Below are 21,096 nucleotides of genomic sequence, written 5' to 3' on the forward strand. Positions count from 1 at the left end.
GAAGTATGAGCTGAGAGTTTGTCAGTCCAAGTCAAATCCACCTCTGAGGTGGGATTCAAATGATCCTGAAATTTTGGTATCAAGTTGATCCAGATATCTGACTTAACTTTTGAAATACCCAAATCAGCCTTTTATCTGGATTCAAGGGAGGATTGGATTACCAGAGCTGAAACCCTGATCTTCAGGATCAGGATTCTCCTGATCTGTGTTGAAATACCCAGTTTTCAGATCAGATCTAGATTTAATCCAATCCGACCAGGATAATCCTGTCAGATCACGTTTGAAATACTGGGCCCTGGAAGTGGTCTTGCCACAGGTCAAGTACGTCCTCCTCATACACGCAAAGTGGCTTGGCTTTACCGAGGGGCGGCAGCTGGTAAAAGTCTCCTACAGCTAGAACCGACATCCCTCCGAAAGGTTTCTTGCTGCCTTTGATCTGCTGAAATCTCCAGTTGACATAAGCAAACAGGTTCTTCGAGACTTCGAAAGTCGATGATCAGGATCTCCGCATTTGATAATGTCGCTCTCACTTCGTCCAGTGCATTTCCAAGTCCTTGGTAAGGTGGCTTCAAAGTTCTTGGCAGTTTTAAAACGGAATGCAAAGTTTTTCCTGAGATGTTGAAGGCTGCAGTGCCAGTAAAGGCAGTCAGTAGCACTGTGGGCGTAGACATGTCTGCCTCCTGGTGTAATCTTGGGAGTTGTTGCAGTATCTTGGTTGCCTCCATATGTATGCATTTGATGAGATGGGATTTGTCACAGCCAGCGCCTCCAGAAACAAAATAAAAGAACTGTTCGGGATTCTGGCCCCACACGCAAGTGCGTCCGTATTCTACACTGTCCGTGACTGGTGCTACAAGCGTAGCACCAGTCACGGACAGTGTAGAATACGGACGCTTGTACTTGGTTTAGGCTTTGATACAACTTCTGCATAGCAGCAAGGGTCATCTGGGGCACCTCTATTGCTGGTATGACTCCACCTTTCTCTCGGGGAAGAGCGCTGTAGTCCGGAACGTCATCTTGTTCATCGTCTTGTTGGGGATGTATCTGTTCTTGCTCTTTGATGCAATCCAAACGAACTAGTTCAACTTCAGGTGCAAAAGCTGTCCATGCATTCTCAAATGGCCCATTCTGTTGAAATTCATCAATTGCTCTGTCAACTTCTGAGCTGTGTTGTTCGTAGTCTTTCCTGTTTCTTTTGACTATCATATGTACTGACTGGATGCAATTTGTTCCTGGCAGTTCAACAAAGGCATTTTGGTAAAATTCCTTATATGTTGGGTATCTCTGGTTTTTTAGCTGCGAGTCTGAGCGGTTTGGGAGACACAGTTTCAGCAATCTTCCGTAAAACTTTTCGGGATGCTTTTGCTGTGAGAAGCGGGTATATCTGATGATCGCCAGCTTTCCTCGAGTTCTTTTCTGAACGTGTCCCATGTCATTTAGTAGCCGCACGACATTCTTCCCTTGTCTTTGCTGGCCATAGACAATCCTGTATTTTGACGCAAATTCTGCCAGACACATGTTTTCAAACTCTGGCGTTTCAGGTCTTGCTCTGTATTTGTCTGGTAATCCTGACATCCACACATCTTCAGAATCTGGCATTTTGTTCTGTAAGGCACTTAGGGGGAGACTCATTTTAGTGCATTGTCATCTGTTTGTATGAATACAACAGTGCATGAACACATCTTCATTGGTAAGCTGCATGTTCTCGCCACAGACTCTTGAGCACTGACCTGTCTGTGCTTAGAGTAAGCCTGCATTATTTGCTTCATTTCCTCTCTTTCATTTACATCTGTTGCACACATATCCTTCAGTATTGTTTTGAGGTACTCACTCATCTCATGCTCCGGCTTGGATATGTAAGACAACATGTACATGACACAACTCTGGTGGTCCAGAATGTATTGAATGTCCATGTTTGCATTCCATGCTCTTAGCAAATCTGGATTGTATCCATTCACCCAACAGTCCTTTGGATCGCGCTTCATGATAATGACACTTGAATTACATACTTGTGCAGCACATCTCATGTAGTCTTCGTAACTCAAATTGCATTTCAACAGTACGTCTGACACGTTATCCAAAGAGGCACTTGGGTCATTGAGCAAATCCCACACTGGTTTGAGCTTCATCTTGGCTTCCGCTGTTGACTTTGGAAGATCATTGTCGTTTGATTGTGACTCCGTGGCGTCTGCGTTGCTTTTTGCCGTTTCTTGCTTTTCTTTAACATCAGGGGGCTGTGGGTGGGTTATGATGGTTTTAGCCACGGGTAGTTTAGGGAATCCAAATCTACACAATACCTGGCCTTTCTTGCATGACTTGGAATGATTTCTGCTGTGAACTTGAACCTCAGTGACAATTTTGTGGAGCTCAGGGTCTTTGCTGGGGTCAGGCATTTGGCACGTTATATAACGGTCAACAAAGTCACACACTTTCTGATCAGGGTCCTCTTCAAACACAGGGGCATCTTTTATCCAAGCCAGTAAATGAATATGCGGGCTTCCTCTGGCCTGATACTCCACTCGGTAAAAGTAATCATCCACTTTACCAATGGGCTGGGCCGGTGACATGAGCAGATCTCTCAGTAGTGCATCAACACGTTTTTCGAACATGCGCATGACAGTGACAGGGTTGCTTCGCAGGATTTCACATTTTGTAGCCCAGTCAAGCTCTGAAAAGTCCACCTGTTCACCTTGTTGAGCCTTTATTGCTGTTATGATCTCAGGCCATCTCATTTCAGCTGCACTAAATGTACAGAAGAAGGTAGGCTTCCCCAGCTGTCTGATCATGGCAAACAGATCGTTGAGTGTTTTTTGCCAGTAAGCTGGAGTCCCTCTCAGTGGTTGCATAAACCGTGTCGCATCTCTGTTGTGTATCAGTCTCTCAACCTGATGCTTATCCTGAAGCATGCTGTTGGAAATGGGACGTCCGTCTCTGGTGATGGGTTTCCCTTTCCGCAACTGGATAGACATGCTATTTCTAGCCATGTGTATTTCTGTTACAAACTGGGCAAAGAAGAGGTAACTCTGGTCCCTTACAAAACGAGAATCCACAGAGAACAGCCTTGTATTGAAGTACATGCTTGGGGATAGTTTTATTTTTCTTTCTTCATCAAGTGTATTCTGTCCATTGGGGAACTGAACAGGGAACGACATCGCTTCTAGTTTTGGGATTGAGAAAAAGCCAACAGGTCTGTTTCCTTGGGCAGGCGCAATACTGAATATTCCCTCACCGTATGATAAAGTTTCCTGTCCTATGTCAGCGGGCTGCATGCATGTGTCTAGGGTAAGACCAGGTCTGAGCTCATCCCTGTCTTCCTCTGCATTGACTGCTTCTGGCTCCTCTGTTTCCTCTGGCTGTTCATCAGGATTATTTTCATCGTCAAACGTGGCATTGTCATTTATTGTTACATCTTTGTATTCTGGATGCATCTCTTTCAGTTTTGATAGGCCTGCTAGCACATTTGCCATACTCACTGTCTGGAAGTATTGATGTCCTTTGTAATTTAGGTGTCGTTTTAGCTTCACCTTCAAGAGCTGGGATTCACTGCTAGGTCTTGGCAGACAATTCACTGTTGCCTCCACCTCAGATGGCACACACACGACAGCACCATGTATAGCTCTTTGTTGTCCTTTGGGCAGTGCAACAATTTTTGCAAATGGCAGGATTTTTGCTAGAAGCTGTCTTTCAAGTACATTCAAGTCACACAATTCTGGGGGGATGGGTGACAGCTCTAATTTATTTTCCACCGCTATGGACGGCATATGTCCTGTCTTCAGATGGTTATCACAAGTATGGCAAATCCATTCTTCTCTTCTCTCTGGGGGAAATGCACATGTTTTTGGACCTGAGCATTCATTGTCACAAATATGAACATATTTTCCTGTCAAGCAAGCAGCTACCACGTGAGGATTTTTAATGTACTTTGTTCGGTTACAAAGTAGAACTTGATTAGGGAACAGGGTTCTGTGACAGACAGTGCAGATACGGGTGGGGCCATGTCGAGTACATGAATGGAACACAGATATGGCAGTTTGCATCAAACGGTTCTCTGTGGGCTGCTTTTGATCATTAAGCTGCAGTATTTGCTGGCGGTTAAGGTAGAATTGTTTGTATTTTGTTTTTATTTTCAATACACACTGCATCTTATGAAGGATGTGAAATGCAGCGTTTTTGACACATTTGTTCCTCTTGTCCAGGGTACAGCGTTGTATGTGACGCAATCTGAAAGTTGGGTCATTTTGATACCTGGTCTGAATCCTTTGTTTTTGTTTCAGTCTGTACTCCTCGTTACATGCATACCTTGATGTAATGTATGTTTTCTGCTTTTGTCTGAAATCAGGATCTCTGTTGTATCTCCTGATCATGTATCCCTTCTGTCTCTTTTGGAAATCAGGATCTCTGTTGTATCTCCTGATCATGTATCCCTTCTGTCTCTTTTGGAAATCAGGATCTCTGTTGTATCTCCTGATCATGTATCCCTTCTGTCTCTTTTGGAAATCAGGATCTCTGTTGTATCTCCTGATCATGTATCCCTTCTGTCTCTTTTGGAAATCAGGATCTCTGTTATATCTCCTGTTCATATATGCCTTCCGAAACTGTGAACAACTGACATATTTGTTTTTGTCAAATTGTCGTTTTTTCTCCTTTCTTAGTTCATGAGAGGCAGCTGCATCTTTATCTTCTACACATTGCTTTTTCATGTTCCTTTCCATGCGCATTGCTTCTCTTTTTCGCCGTTGTTTATTTAATTTGCTCATCTTTCTGTGTTGTCCTTTGTTTTGTGGGTTTTGGGCTCCTACACTTATTTGCACTTGTGGTACAATTGAACTCTCTTGTGAGATCTGCAGATGAGTTGACTGTCCAGAATGTTGGCTGGGTTGGGGCTCCAGTTGAAATGACACAGGCATGAAGTCATATTGGGTTTTATCACCACGATGTTGGAACAACATGTGTATCTTGTTAATCATGTCACTCAGGTGTGTGAAAGTCAACATCACAGCAGTTCCATGACCAGTAGGGTGGGGCAGTCCATTGGGAGTCCTTGAGTGAGAGTCAAAGAAGCCATACCGTCCAGATCTGTCTCTAAACACAGCAATGCACTCAGGAGGAACAATGAGTAATGCGTGGCTGACAGATGTTGAGAGACACTGAAGTCTGTCGGAAAGATTCAACCACCAACTCTGCATGCGATCAGTACGTGTGGCTCTCAGGTATCCCATCTCCGCTGGAGACTTGAGTACACTGTATGTATTTTGGTTTGTTGTAACACTCTGTGGCACATCTTCCATGCTCAAGTGGTTTCCTCAAAATTTCCCCTCAACAATAAGGTTTGCCTTAACACAGGTGTACAAAGAATCACCCTCCTGTAGTATTTTGTCAAGGTCAGGCTTCCTCAATTGTGCTCCTTCATTGTGGTAGGCCAGAAATGTCAGAGCTACACATGTGCACTGATGATTTCTTGAGAAGGGAGCATATCTGACATCATTTTGACAATGAGATGCCTGCACAGATGTAATCCTGGGTGTGATGACAGCTTTTGCATGACCTGTGCCAGAAATCTGAACTACAGGTTTACCTTTGCTTGGCTGTTGAATCTGTGACTCTTCAGCTGCCTGATCAGGTAGCTGAATGAAATATTAAATAATGGTGTGACACCATTATTATTTGTGCAAATGCGTTATGTTTATAGTATTGAGCACAATTATAGAATATCTTTCTTTTTTTGATGGGCAACTAGGGCTGTCCCTGACTAAGATTTTTTCTAATTGACTAAGATTGATCAAACAAACCAGTCTACCAGTGGTATAATAAGTGTTCTTTTTTTCAACTAAACATTTTCATTTTGAAATGTCAGTGTTTATTTTTCAATGCTGCACTTTGTAAATTAAAGCTGCAATCAATCCAGTGCATGGTCAAACTTAGCAATGACATCTGAACACCCAAATGTCTGTAATGAGAGTAATTGTGGTTTTCAAATACCAGATTGTACAGTAGTACAAGGGCAGTGCCTGAGTTTTTTTTTTTTTTAAATGCTATGTTAAACAGCCAAAGGCCACAGGGGATGGTCATCCATTGCCGTAAATTCAATGATAATCCTCTCGTTTTTTCTTTTTTAACTGCATCCTCTAATGTTTGCTGCCTCAGTATATTCTTGTTGTGAGCTAGCATATTGTGTGGGATCTTGCTGTACTCCATCAAATAGTGTTTGTTCAAATACCCAATTAAATTAGTAGTATTGTAATTAGCTTTGCTGCTGTCACCCTTCCAAACACAACAGTGTAATTAACTGTTTGACTATGATCAGTGCAGTCGATATGGGGGTCTGTTGGTTGATCCATTGAATTGTTGATTTTTCGGGGACAGCCCTAGAAGCAACTAACATGTGACTGGTGCAGACAACAACTTTATACTTTTATACCAAATACAGTGGTGTTACATTCTAAATAGGGAAGGTACATAATGCCAAAGTGCATGTGGGGGGCATTCTGTGTGAAAAACAGTAGCTTCAAATAGAATTGTATTACAATCAGTGACATGAGATCTTAACATGTTCAGATACATGCAGCAACCAAGGCTGAGAGAGAGTAAACATCTCATCACACATGATCACTAGAGTCTGAGTGAAATGGTATTAGGGAGTTATAATTTGTTATTCTTCTTTGAAGTTTCCATTGTTTCAGTCTATAAACCATGTGGTTGACTTACTGTAAGTTAAATCCACATTAGATGCAACACCACTGTACAATTGAGCATTTGCCAAATAGTGATTGATTAGGGAATTGTAGTAAAATTGTAGCAGAATCCACGTTTCAATCAAAGGTTTGAAAATATTGACAGCAGTAATGAAAGGGTGTAAGATTGAAGAAAACAGACATTTAAAAGAAAAGTAACTTCACACATTATGTTATGATGAGCAGCCAAATAAGATATAACCCTGGGTGTCAAGCCATATCTACAGTGTAACTGCTGCCACTGGACTTTCAAGTATTGTGTGATAATGACGAGTTAGCAAAGATATAACTGAGTGTGCTGCAAATATGCTGTGTCTGTACACTGTAGGACAATGTATGTACCTGTTTGACTGGTGCCTGTACAGTTGGCCCGTCCATCTTACGCCGGCGCTTTGCTGCCCCTTGGTCTGTCAGGCCTTCAGGTATCTGATGACAAATAGTAACATTTTCATGTCATTTTTTCAAAGTGTTTGCTCTTTAAAGGTCCCAACAGGATTTTCCTTGCCTCTTTGATTATAAAGGAGTTGGATGTGCTATCTAAACATCGTGAAAGTATCAAAAAGCACGGTCGCCACCTAAATCCACACAATCCATATTAGAAAAGCGAGCCTCTAAACCAGCTGTTTGGACTTCCGTAACTTTCATTATCATTTTTGTAAGAAATAATAGACTAACAGTGTTTTTTTTTGGTTTTTTTTAAGTGTTTGAGCGGTTGTCATTGTTTATTACTGGAGAGTTTTCCCTGCCTGTCTGCTGCCTGCTCTGCCAGTGCTGTGGTGTGTCACCTTTGAAATTTGAAACGGTTAGCCAATCACAACAGAGGGGTCATTAATATTAATAAGCCTTAAAGACACAGGAGCAGAAACAACCTGTTATTGGAAAGGCTTAGAGAGGTGGTGCAAAATTAACATGTAAAAATGGATTGAGAGTGTTTTTGGTAGATGATACCAGACAAACAGCTTTTACAGTTTTTCTTGATTGCTAAGACACATTTCTTGAAATTATGCTCCATTTCCCAAAACTCTAAACACAAATGCATAACTGCACACTCATCTTCACAAACCTCAAACTTCCATGTCAAAATCAAACTCTCCACTCAAAACCATGTAATCTTACATCTAAACCAAACTTTGCCTTCAGACATCACACAAAAGCCATCAAATACACACACACTACAAAGTAGCCGTTACACACTGGTGAGATCAATTCAAAACACTACTGTAAAAACCTGTTACTGCAATTAATAATGGCACTTATGGTTTTCCCCCAGAACAACCTCTTTACATGATGAACACAATATAAAGACACAACACATGTATACATTTTCAACATTTTTAATTCCTCAATGTACTGTAGTAAAATAAACTGAAATTGAGTGAAAAAGTAAATGTACTGTAAAAATATGCAACTGATAAAGAGCGTAGAATACAGTAAAATAATGTCCATGTATTTACCTATATAAACCAATTTTAAAAAAAACAGTTTGTAGATAAAGAAAGAAATCACATTTATTCTGCCTCAGCATCCCAATTTAAGAATCTCATCAGAAACTATTTGTCTCCTTGCCCTTGCCCTTCCTCTTCCACCTCCTCCCCTGTGTCCTCTTCCTCTACCTTCAGGTCTTTGTGGATCCATTGTTCCAAAACAAGTGAACTGACCCATGGCTCTTTTATCTATCTATCTATGTATTTATCCTGAGGTTCTGATTGGTGGGTGAACAATTTTGAGTCTTAGTGTTTGCACCTGGGGAATTGTGTGTTAATTGGGTTTGAGCTGTGATGACTTGAGTTAATGATATTGAATACCAGTGCTTTCTAAATGAGCACATGGTGCAGCCAGTGATATATGAAGGGATTTGTGTGTAGAGTTTTTCACAAAAAGTTCAACAAATGTGAATATGTGTGAAAACAGGGGAATAGTGTTTATAGTTTTGGCAAATGGGTCTGTCTTTTGGTAGATGGCGTCATGGTTTGGGATGTTTAGTTAGTAGGCCCAGTTATAGTGTGTAAGCGATCGAGAAAAACTGTAATAGACCTCAAGACAAAGTAAAACACTGGAAAGTGTAGAATATGGGACCTTTAAGCAGACATTAGCAGACAAAGGTGCAAATATATCTTGGATATTATTGTCAAATGCAGAAGAAGGATACACAATTCTTTACAATGTACCTCTTTGCTGGTGCCGGGCGGAATGGTCTGTGGATCTGCCAGGTCCATCTTTGTCCAGCGGGTTTTTGCAGCCTGGGATCTCTTGCCTTTCCTTGGCATCTTCAAAAATATCAAACAAAAATGTTGTAATTACTAAATAATTCTTGCAAAATTGTGGCCTATCAAAAGTCTGCTAATGAAATGTAATATAATATATGTATGGAAAATATTGAAGACTGAAGCTTGAAATTGTTCTCTCTGGTAGATGGTAAACACAGGGATCCTGCAAAAAGAAACAGCAATTTAAAGAACGACCATTACTTTTTACTCAGTAGATTAACAATGACCTTAACTGCAAGCCACTGTATCTGTAATGACAATTTACCATATTGCATGAAGATAGAATGACACAGTAATGTGAGGGGTCAAAGACTCTGTGACACACTCACCAAGACAAGAAGTTGCAACACTAGAAAATCTGTCTCCTGAGCTGCTTTATCAGGTGTGACCCTGCAATGTAATAATGAAATAAAGCTGTGAAAAAGAGAACACTTCATAGGGACATGCAAAACTCCACTTATTCAAGGTGGAGTGGTTGGTGGGTTGTCCAAATGATTAGTAAAGTAGTCAGCTCAAGAGTGGCTATATCTAAATGGCGCTGTAATGTAGATAGCCTTAAGAATACGTTTCTGGGTTATCTTGTTGATGAAAACATGAACTGTGTATTTTTTAAGAAGAATGCAATTTCTCCTTAAATTAATTAAGAAAAGGGCAAAGTGAAATGTAAAAGATCTTTATGGTCTATTTCTTCCTTTGTGTTTTTGTTGAATATGGACCTGCAGCCTTCATCTAGTTTACATTTTCTACGTGACATATTTTAGATGAATCATGAAAGTTTAATAGGGCTTGTTTAAGACAGCTTTTCCCAATCTTTATGAAATTAGTGGGATTCGGCAACTATGACATCATCTGAAAAAACATATACAAATGAACTATAGAATGCAGTGGTGCATGCCATTGTGCACAGGCTCAAAATATAGATTTAACTTTGATTGGGTTATATAAAATTGGTAGATTACTTATTATTTATAGTATTTAGGACTTAGTCTTATCAGCCTGGTCACATAGGGGCTGTTGACACTACTTGACTGGTCAACTATTGTGGCCAATCTTTACGCACAAATTTTTTTTTTGCTCAATTACTTTCAAATGGATGTTTATTTTGACACTTCTGACCTGGAGCCTATTCCCCAAAGGAGGGTAAGAAAGGCAGATATGAGTTAAATTAGGTGCACAAGTGGGTCGAAAATGATCCGACTGTGTTTTCATGCAATTTGTTTTGCAATGAAAACATTTCACCACTTAATATTCAAAATTTGTGTTTTATATCTCCCTATTAAATGTTTTACCTTCACATTTTAATTTTGAAGTAAACACATTTTTTTGTTAAAATGCCAAGTTTACCTAGGTGGGCCAAAAATGACCTGCATGAATTTACTATTGAATGGGGAAATTGAATGTGAATATTTACTGTGCAGTACACTTCCAATGTCAAATGTGTCACCACTCACAGCATTTGCATGGTTTTTGTATGCCAGAAAATATTTAAAACATATATTTTGACATGATTTACCATTATATGAAAGATCATCTGTTTATTGTATTAGTGTAATTCATAGGTAGCCAGTTTTAAAGTTGTAGCTTTTGTACATATGTTGACAATACTGAATACCTTGATGTGCATAACATACAGACAGACTGTTAATGTGATATTTGTACTATATATGGCAGTTAACCTAAAGTACATAATTTGTTATGGAGCCAAAATAGTTGGGTGCTTCATGGGTTGCAAGTCTGGTAGATTACATTTACATGGAAATTCATGTCAATCTTCATTCAATATGCTCCGTGCAATTTATTTCCCTGGAAATAAGATTGACTTGCTGAAATTAATCTAGTTGATCTGGTAATCTGACTTTATGGAATAGTACTCTGACTGCTGATGTGTAGATTCACAATTTCAGTATCACTGGAATGATGCAACATTTGCCATAATGCCATGACAGTGTCCAAAATGTTTGTAGAAACATGTAACTTACTGAGGCATGGAAATGCAAATCAGATGATGAGTAGTCTCCTGGATTCCCTTAGCAGGTGTGACCCTGCAAAGTAGTAAAGACATAAAGCTCAAAATTACAGACAGCTGTAAGTTTAGCATTGTGTACACTTGACATGTATTTTTGTTCAATTACATGCGAAATGAGATTTCTAATTTGAAACTTTTGACTGGGCTGATAATGTGTAGATTTGAAAATAGTGCACAAACAATTTGCCATTTAATGGATGCTTTTATCCAAACCAGCTTTACTGTTGTAGCGTTGGAACATTTGTTTAACAAAGGAACAAACTACTGAGCCTCACAGACATACAGTGATAGCAGCTACATGGAACTTGATGGAACTCATACCACATTTCCATTTTAAAATGTTATTTTCATTGTTATGAGCACAGGTCTTGAAAAAAGGTATTCAGTCACTCACCTGAAAAGTATTGGTGAATATCAAACTGCTAACCTAATATGTAATCTATCCTAATATCTATCCTAGTATCTATCCTAATCTAATAACCTGTTATCTAATCTAATGCAATATAAACTAAACTAATATAATCTAAACTACTCAAAACTAATACTACAATATAAACCTAATCTATGAATTACAAAATGAATATATAAAAGATTTAAGTAATTGGTCTCTCTGGTAGATGGTAAACACAGGGAGCCTGAAAAAAGAAACAGAAATGAATAAGAGCATCTTTACTTTCGGTACACAAAAACACACAATCATTTGTACTTCATAGTGCAAGTTCATGAAATTGTAATGACAACATGGCAAAGTCATGTTAACTATCCTGTGGCACACTAACCAAGATGTACAACTTCAGCACTGTAAATGTGCAACTTGTCTTCCGCACCCCTTATCAGGTGTGACCCTGTAGGTAATAGAGATATACAACTATTAATTAGAGATAAAAAAATTTTAATCAAAACACATGCATGTTGAAATAAAACTACACACACAGAAAATATTCACAAAACTGTATTTTAAATTTAAAGTCACAGAAAAAGACTTAAATGTGTTAGTTAATGTTTGAATGAATATAATAGCAGTTGCAAACATGTAGTATAATATTTGCTTACATTTATTTTGTACAAAGACACTGCAGTCAGACATCTGACATGGCAAACATGACCAATCAGAAGACCATTTTTTTTAGTGATAAAGATAGAAGTTTTTAGATTGATAGGGACTTAACATTACAGTTATTGCATACACTGTCAGTGTGAGTCAGTGGGTTTTGAAGGCTGGATCCTTGCAGGGTTGTTTCAATTGCTGTAACAGCTGACCTACCAATTATCCAACACAGGGCCAAATACCAACCAAACTGAACTTTAACATTTTATGTAATGCCATGAAAAATGTGTTTAGAAATATGGAGGTGGCTTACCTGAAAAGGACTGCAGAAGTGGTGTAGCACTGGAACAGTAGTCTAACAACAAAGAAACAAAGTACTCAGCCTCACAGACACAAAATGATAGCAGCTAAACACAAATTGTGTAACTGACTGCATAATGTCATTTTAATAGGGGTGTAATGGTTTATCAAAATTAAGTTTGGATGAATATGGTTTACTCTCACATATAGATAAGAAGACAAAAACATGGGTCATTTTTTATACATCATATGTATTCTAGGGTTAACAGCATTGTTGGCATTTTGATAGGTGACTGTGAAACAAACTCTTTGCATGCAGAGCTGACTTGTAAGATTATGGAGGATCCAATTCAGGAGCTTCACCTCCACCGTATACTCATTCTCTGTAGGTTATTTTTTCCATATAAACACCAAATTTAAACAAAGAAATCTACTTTTATTTGTAGATTGCCTTCGTTGAAATGATACAATGGGGCACTTTTTTGAACAACTTAGCAGCTGTTTTTCATGATGAATAAAGAAATTAAGTTGTGTCACAACAAGCACATAGGGCACTTAAACAATCAAATGGCTATCAAATGGTTATCAAAACACTAGATACTAGTCTGTGCACTTGCTGTTGCACAGAGTTTGTTGAAGGGGCAGCAGTGTGTGGCAATAACCTAATATAGCACCAATAACGTTTATATTAATAAACAATGTTTTTCTTGTTGTTTTTGGTATTTTCAAAATATTTTAAGATGTTTTCACTACTGTGCAACTAATGTGAATTATATTGTCATAAAGTTACACTTGCCTATAATAAACGTTCAAATACTTCAAATGTCAGGTCATTTGTGTGTAATAATTCTTTCCTCTCCTATCATGTCTTTAATTTAAAATATGGCAGTTGTAACGTTAAAGCATCTGCTGCAAAGCAACTTAGACGTCATCTGCAACTGATTGAGCTATGTCGCCCCCTAGTCAATTAAAGGTGTAGCCGAACTGAGGCCCTGTACCAAATTAATATGTAGCCATTACACCCTTGTTTTAAAATGCCATTTTTATGAGCACAGCGTTTGTCAGGCGACTCACCTGAGAAGGATCAGTGAAGAGGCGCAAGCTGTATCTCAATCTATGAACAAAGAGATAAACTGCTGAATACTATACACAAAACAGCAGTTAAAATTATGTAGCGATGCATAACCGTAACAGTTAAGTGAGCAGATTATTACACCATATGGTAGGATATACAATTTTCCAGGGCTGGTATTTTTTTTTCCATTGCTGGTATTTTGTCAACATAACTCTATCTGGTACAAATTGCCTGGTTTATAGGTTTAATACACAGACAAACACTAAAACTAATAACATGATGCCATTGTTATTGCCACCAATGACGCACAGCATCAATCAGTTCTCTCTCTCTCTCTCTCTCTCTCAAACACACACACACAACCAGACTAAAACTGCACCTTTGCTCAGACAACGTTTTCTAGCCACCACACATATTCAATTCCATTTCTTTTACCACATGAAGGAAAGTATTATTCTCCTAATCCAAATACTACAACGAATTCATAAAATTTACCTCACCTGAGAAGGACGCTGTTGCAATCAGTGTAGCTGTGAGGCCACTGTTTGAATTCAAGCGGGGGAGAAGCAATCAACCACAGTCTCGCGATGCTAGATCCTAGTCAGCCACTCAAATCACGCGTTTAGTTTGCTTTTGAAATCCTGGTGGAGTTTGAGCCAATCTGCTCCCCTCCGCCCCCTACAGGACGGCTATGCTTACTGCTGCGGCTGCCACTTGCCACCAAACCAAGAGAAAGCTGTCTCTGGCGGCTCTGTGCACAAGAATTAAATATTCTAAAAGTCTTCATTTAAAGCACGATCTTAAATGTTGAACACGTAACTGTTCAATGTAAGCTCTTGTAGCCTAAATAAAAGTTACACTGGGCAAATATAGGGCTACTCCCCCAGAAAAAAAATAGTAATTTAAAACAAATTTCCTGCATTTCTACACCACCTAACCTCTTGGATTAAGTCAAGAAACAGCAACCCAGTATAAACCAAAACTGTAAAATGATGTTATATTACTAGATTTCAGCATTGAGGTGCTTACATTCATGATTTTGCATAGGCATGTTAACCTAAAAAACTATTATTGGGAATTGCAACAAAGTTTCAGAGCAACAGAGACACAGAGCCATAAATATCACAGTAGAGGGGAGCTGTCATAGAGAATTCCTATTCTGGAATGGGAACATATGGCAGCCATTTTACCTGGGTCAACTGCTCAGCTGACTGTCATTGGAACCAGTGGTGATAGTGCCTTATGCTGCCATTATAATGCTAATATTTTTTGTATTGAGACATCACTACTACTTTTTATTTAGCTCACTGTATGCAAGACAACTACGACTGTCTAAAATGTTTTGTAGTTTGTAGATAAAAATAGCTAAACTATGTTAAGTAATTATGTTTTCAATCATAAAGATTATCTTCTGGAAGTATTTTAATGGTGCATTACTTTACAGAAACTATGAATCCTTTTTTCAAGAAGACTTTATAATTCTCAGATTTCTTTGGTACTTAGTAGGTGCATTAAGAGTATATATGAAAATCTGCTTATTTTTAATGTAAAACCCCCCAAATGATCTGTTGTTGTAGCAATAGACATACTAAGACAATTAAATATCACCAACACTGAAACACACCTAACAATACACCCAGATAAAATATACAATAAAAGGCAAATGTAATGCCTAAATAGTGTGACAGCTTTAAGCCAATTTAAGCAGGTAATAATGGACATAGGCCCTCACATTGTCTTTGTTTTTGTTTTTTTTTACTTTATTGGCATGACATCTTAGCCTACAATTAAGATTACAATCCATAAATAAATAATTTATATAGATGCCATCATGTAAACAAGTAGGCTACTACAGTAAAAACAAACATCTCTACACTTCAATCAACTTAAAATCCACAGTAGCCTATACAGATATGCAAATGAATGTCCCCTCTAGTGTTATATCTCTATGATTTTAACACTGGCCCCTTTCGAATTTGACAAAGACTAGACTCACTAAATATGAGAGCCAGTTGTGTTCAAAGGCATTGGGATACTTTTCTCAACACTCTACAACAATATGTCTGCTATCGAACAAAGCTAGAGATTCCCAGCTTTCCAAGGACACTGAATGCACCACACACACCAGCCGAGTCTGACAGAGCGCCTATGTCATGGATGTATTAAACTATGGATGAGGCATTCAAAGATGGCGGCCCATTCATTTTTTATTTATTTATTTATTTTTTTTATTTTTTATTTTTTTATTGTCAGCATCAGATATACAAAGTTATCCAAAAACATAAATGGAGTTGGCGGCCCATTCATTCCAATGAAAGTTGCTCACCCAGCGCATACGCCGAAAAAGTTTCTACGACTCCTACTTCCGTGGCCGACAGCACCTGCGCAGTAGTGTTTTTCTTGGCCCCGCCTATCCCACATGAACGAGTCAAGCGGCGTTCTCGTAGCGTCCGTGACAACGGCGCGTTCATGTGCAGCTTTCTAGGTTCTAGGTTCTAGCTTCTGATTGACTGTTGCTGCTGCAGACTCGGCTCTTCGGGGAAACCGTCGTCCAGGTATGACTCTATCATTTATTCAATCACAGAACATTTGCTTTATTTGTATAAATCTTACATCCGATGTGAAGTGATTCAGTCTGGATAAAGTTGAGCTAAGCTAACGATGGTAATAACGGTTAGCATAACGAGACGGAGTCAGCTAACATAACCATGGGTTAACGTCAGGCAAGTTAAACAAATTAAACTCAGTTAAACATAGAAATGTTGGTTAGATCATAGACTAAACTTTGCATTTGTGATTTATGCTCCACTTGTGTTGCTCCACTTGTGCTGAACGTTGTCTTGTGTTTCTCACAGGGAGTCAAGTTCATGCTACACATCGCTAGCCAGGTCCATGTCAAGGGTTTACTCATGCTTAACCAGGTGAGGAGATTTATTTTGAACTTAATTTAGAGCATTATCGATGTGAGATGGTTCACATCGGTCATAGATAGTAATGACTTGGTAGCTTTTTCACCTCTACTGGAGCCAGTGCTTCACAAATGAAGTACTTTTCACCCTGTGCTGTAATCATCATGATGATGTATGCTAACTGTTTTCTGTCAGACACTGAGCCGCAGATACTTACTGCAGTTTCTTCTGTTACAGAAACTCCTGCTCTTCAAGAACCACTGACACTTCTCTGGAAAATGCTCCCAAAGAAATTAACTTATTTATGATGTCTACATGTATTTAACATGTAGAATGGAATGTGTTTTGAAATAAATCTTTACTTTACATATAACAGTTTGTCTTGGATCATCTCTTAAATAAGTCTTAGATGTCATCACTCTGTAGTCTATTGCCCTCAAATTACTTTTCCATCTCCATCTTACCTTGGTTATTACAATTACGTTATTACACTTACAACAGTGTGAGTAATTTCTGACAATATTGACTAAAGCCACACATCTAGACCACATAGTCCAAGTTAACCAACTTGCTGTTGCCTCAGTGTATAGATAGTATTACTTGTAGCCATTATTATTCTGCTGCATGTATTGATTTAATCCATGGGACTGAACTACACTGGATCAAAGGTGGGTCACCTCACAACATTTAGTCATGACATAAATATTGGTACTCTTATCAAACACAGTCCTATATGAACAGTGTATGAAGATAGGTTTGCATTATGCAACTTAGATGTAAGGTTTGCTAGTGAAAAAAAATCAGTTAAATTATTATCATTGGGAATATTCTAGGTTTGTTGTGTCACACCAAGGTTTATTTGAGTTTGCAAGTGTTACACTATCTAGACTGTCATAGCAAAATTTCTATAAGCTTGATCTTCCTATGCAGTGCCCAGAAACACACCTGGTTGGAAGAAGACTCAATTCCATTTACATAATAGACATTATCAGTAACTCAAGCAGGTTAACTCAAATTGGACATCTAAATATAAATTTACAGACAGTAATAGAAATGAGAACAACCATCAAAGCCCAAATATATTCATAACTTTAATAGGATAAAGAAAAGTACATAGGCATAGTCTGTGAACGGAGAATTTTGAGATGTAAATAAATATACAATAGTAAGTAGGTGCATATAACTGCATATGCTACATGTAGCTGGTTAACTACAGCAATGTTATAACGTTAGCTAGCTTGCAAGCGACCTATTTAATCAAGAGAGAAACAAAAACAAATTAGAAACCATCCGTTATTGTTCTGAAGTCTTGCCTGTTAAACCTAAGTGTCGGCGGACGTGTAGGTTGAGTTTAATGTGATCTAGTTTGATCACATACAGCTAAAAGCCTCTGCTAACAATCAGCTAGCTGTATAGCTTGTCAACAGTGGAAGTAGAAGCGGTGAATGCGCACGGAGCGTTCCCGTGGCCTGGAGGCGCGTTCACGGAGCTCCATAAAATACAGCTTTATACAGCTCTTGGTGGCTTCCAAGGAAAAATGAACCCAATGATTTCAAAATTGATAATTCAAAGACTCCATTTGGACTATGTACTACACCTAGAAAAATTTTCCCGGAGTTTTACAGGTGTTTCTTTCCCCATGTATCTCTATGGGAAAAAGTCTTTTTGGGCCCCATGGCGTCACGTGACTTGCAATACCGGGCTTGGCCACTACGCCAAAATCGCCGCACAGCCCAGAGCTGTTCCTGGGGGCTTGGCCTATGTGGGCAACTCATGGTCTTTGTCGCCATCTGTTGGCTGTGTCGAAGCACTGACATGAATGAGCTCAAACATTTAATTTGTATAGCCTAGCAAGCTCTTGTAGCCTAAATAAAAATTTAAATGGAAAAAAATAGGACTACACACCAGGGGCAATAACGCCAGTAACGTTAAATGTACAGATTGTGTGTGTTTGTTTTGACTTACCGCGGTCCTTCTGTCCCAAATGCATCAGTCCATCTGATAAAAACTCCGCTAGCCCTGTTAGCTCTGGTGCCCCCGTTCGCCGGCTTCTCGCTCCGGCGCTGTCCTGTCCACCGCCCCCGCCCCCGCCGGCTCCTCTCTCCGCGACCACGGTGATCCCCCGGGTTAGCTTCAGTTAGTTCCCGACGCTAGCCCTGTTAGCTCTGGTGACCCCGTTCGCCGGCTTCTCTCTCCGGCGCTGCCCTGCCACCGCAAGCACGGACTGCACTGTATCCCTGGTTAGCTTCAGTTAGCTCCGGATGCTAGCCCTGTTAGCTCTGGTATCCATCGGTGCGAAAAGCGCCGTTCGCCGGCGTCTAAACACCAGCCGAAATCTCCGCCCGACCACCCGGAACAAGTCGGCGTCCAGCTACCACCACTGGCCGCCAGCGTGCCACCGGGAAACTCCGGCAAGCGTCGGCAGTGCACTCGGCCCCAACAGAAACCTCCATGCTTCGTCTGTGTCCATGCTTCCTCCATGCTTGTCTGTCCGCCACAGAACAGAGGGCCGTCAGGTGGACTGAGCTCGCGCATATGCATCGAAATAACTGGTGATACGATATAATTGTATAGATTCTACTTTAGCTTCAGATAGCTTCAGTTAGCTTCAGCTTACATGCAGGTCAGCCTGCTTAGAGAAACGGGCTCGGGAGCTCAGCGGAGAGCAAGATGGCGGACAGAGTGAAACCTAACTGGCGGACAAAGTGAAACTTAACTTTCTGGCTCTGTGCTGAAAGTGCCTTTGGGGAGCCCCCTGCTGCCAAAAACACGATACTACAGTACAGGGAGAATCAACAGTGCCATTAATAGGCCACCAGGAGGCGCTGTGCTGAACGTGCCTTTGGGGAGCCCCCTGGTGCCATAAACACGATACTACAGTACAGGGAGAATCAACAGTGCCATGAATAGGCCACCAGGTGGAGCAGCAGTAGTTGTAATGGAAGTAGAATCAGTCATTTAATGTTAATTACACCTGTGGTGTGTGTGTGTGTGTGTGTGTGTGTGCGTGTGTGTGTTTCAAAACTGCAACTAAGGCTAGGGTGTTGCTAGGTGGTTGCTAGGATGTCACTAGTGGCTGCTAGGTTACTAGGGAACAAAGACAATCCAAGGGAAAAAAGAATTGTTTCCAGCATTTACGGTCACTGAGTTACAATCATTCAAAACTTAATAGGTCGCTGTAGCGCCCCCTATTGGCAAAATGACACAAAATTTGACAGGTCGGCGGAGACATGACACATGCACAACTGTACCAAATTTGGATGGGATAGCATAATGCGTTCATGAGTTATACTCATTTTAAGAAGTGCAATGTACTGTAAAAACTGTAGGAGGAGTAGCGTTTATTGTGCTTGCCTATGGCAAGCACAATAAAAACAATAGTATTGTGCTTTGCCTACGGCAAGCACAATAATAAGTATGTGAAACAATAGTATTGTGCTTTGCCTACGGCAAGCACAATAAATATTAAAAACACGTCAGTATAACAACAACAAGAACAAGAATACGGAATAAAAACGAGGCATGTACAAAATGGCTAAAATAGCAAAATGAAATTGATGTTGTATAGGTGTCTCAAGTCAAAGGAACAAAGAGGGCGGGCTCACGGTGTGCAGAGATTTTAGCACATGAGGAGACGGGATCTTAAAGCTACACTTCAATTTGATTGGATATTATTTCATATTACTTTTCATAATCCAATTTATTGGCCTATTGATTAATAAATGAATTATACAATATTTTGATGCCTATTGATAATGATAGGCCTATTACTATTGTTACTGTTCACTACTGATTATCAAGTAAAGTTTAGTTTAGTTTATTAAATGTTCCATCTCCTGCCTGGTAGAATAGTTATGTCTATTACTAGTCTAATGAATTAATTTGTACCAACAATTGGGTTTTTTATTGACACAGATGTTCCTGAAAAATATAATGAGACTATAACAATCTTTGTTCTTTTTTTTTCAATCATTTTATTTTATTTTATTTTATTATTTAAATTATTTTATTGTTACAATGATATACGGAAAAAAACAACAACAACAAAACAAATTAACATCACATCATGGCATATATGGGTGGTCAAAACAATAGCGCACAAAGTACTAACAGAAAAGAGCACTACACAATTATTTCCAATAGAACACTCAATCTTTGTTCTAAGCCTTTCATAAGCCATGAAAGGCATTTATGCATATGTATTAGACCTATTTCTACACTGAAGGGCAAGGCGCACCACTCTATTTTGGGCTAATTGTAGTTTTCCCAAGTCCTTTTTCGCTGCACTCGACCACACAGCAGGACAATAGTCAAGATGGGATAAAACCAGTGCCCGGATAACCTGGACCACAGAGGCTGATGTTAAGAACTCAACACATCTCCTATTATCTTTACCCCCCTCCCCATTTTCTTGGTTGTGTTGTCTATGTGAGTAGACCATGACAGATGACTGTCTAATGTGACACCAAGCAGTTTTGTTTCTTCCACCTGTTTTATTTCGATCCCTTTCATTGAGCTTGGTATTTGACTGTAACATAGTGTGAACCAAATACAATACATTTTGTCTTTGAGATGTTTAAGACCATTCTGTTATTCATGACCCAGTCTGATACTAGTTGTAACTCTTTGTTCAGAGCTACAGACAAGTCATCCACAGTAGTAGCTGATATGTACAATGTTGTGTCATCAGCATGGACACATTAGTCCTGTCTAAGACCAACGGCAAATCATTTGTAAAGA

This window comes from Centroberyx affinis, unplaced genomic scaffold (assembly GCF_046629955.1).
Source record: "Centroberyx affinis isolate AG114_WGS23_722 - 3 ecotype Tasmania unplaced genomic scaffold, CSIRO-AGI_Caff_v1 ptg000739l_1, whole genome shotgun sequence".
NCBI classification, from domain to species: Eukaryota; Metazoa; Chordata; class Actinopteri; order Beryciformes; family Berycidae; genus Centroberyx; species Centroberyx affinis.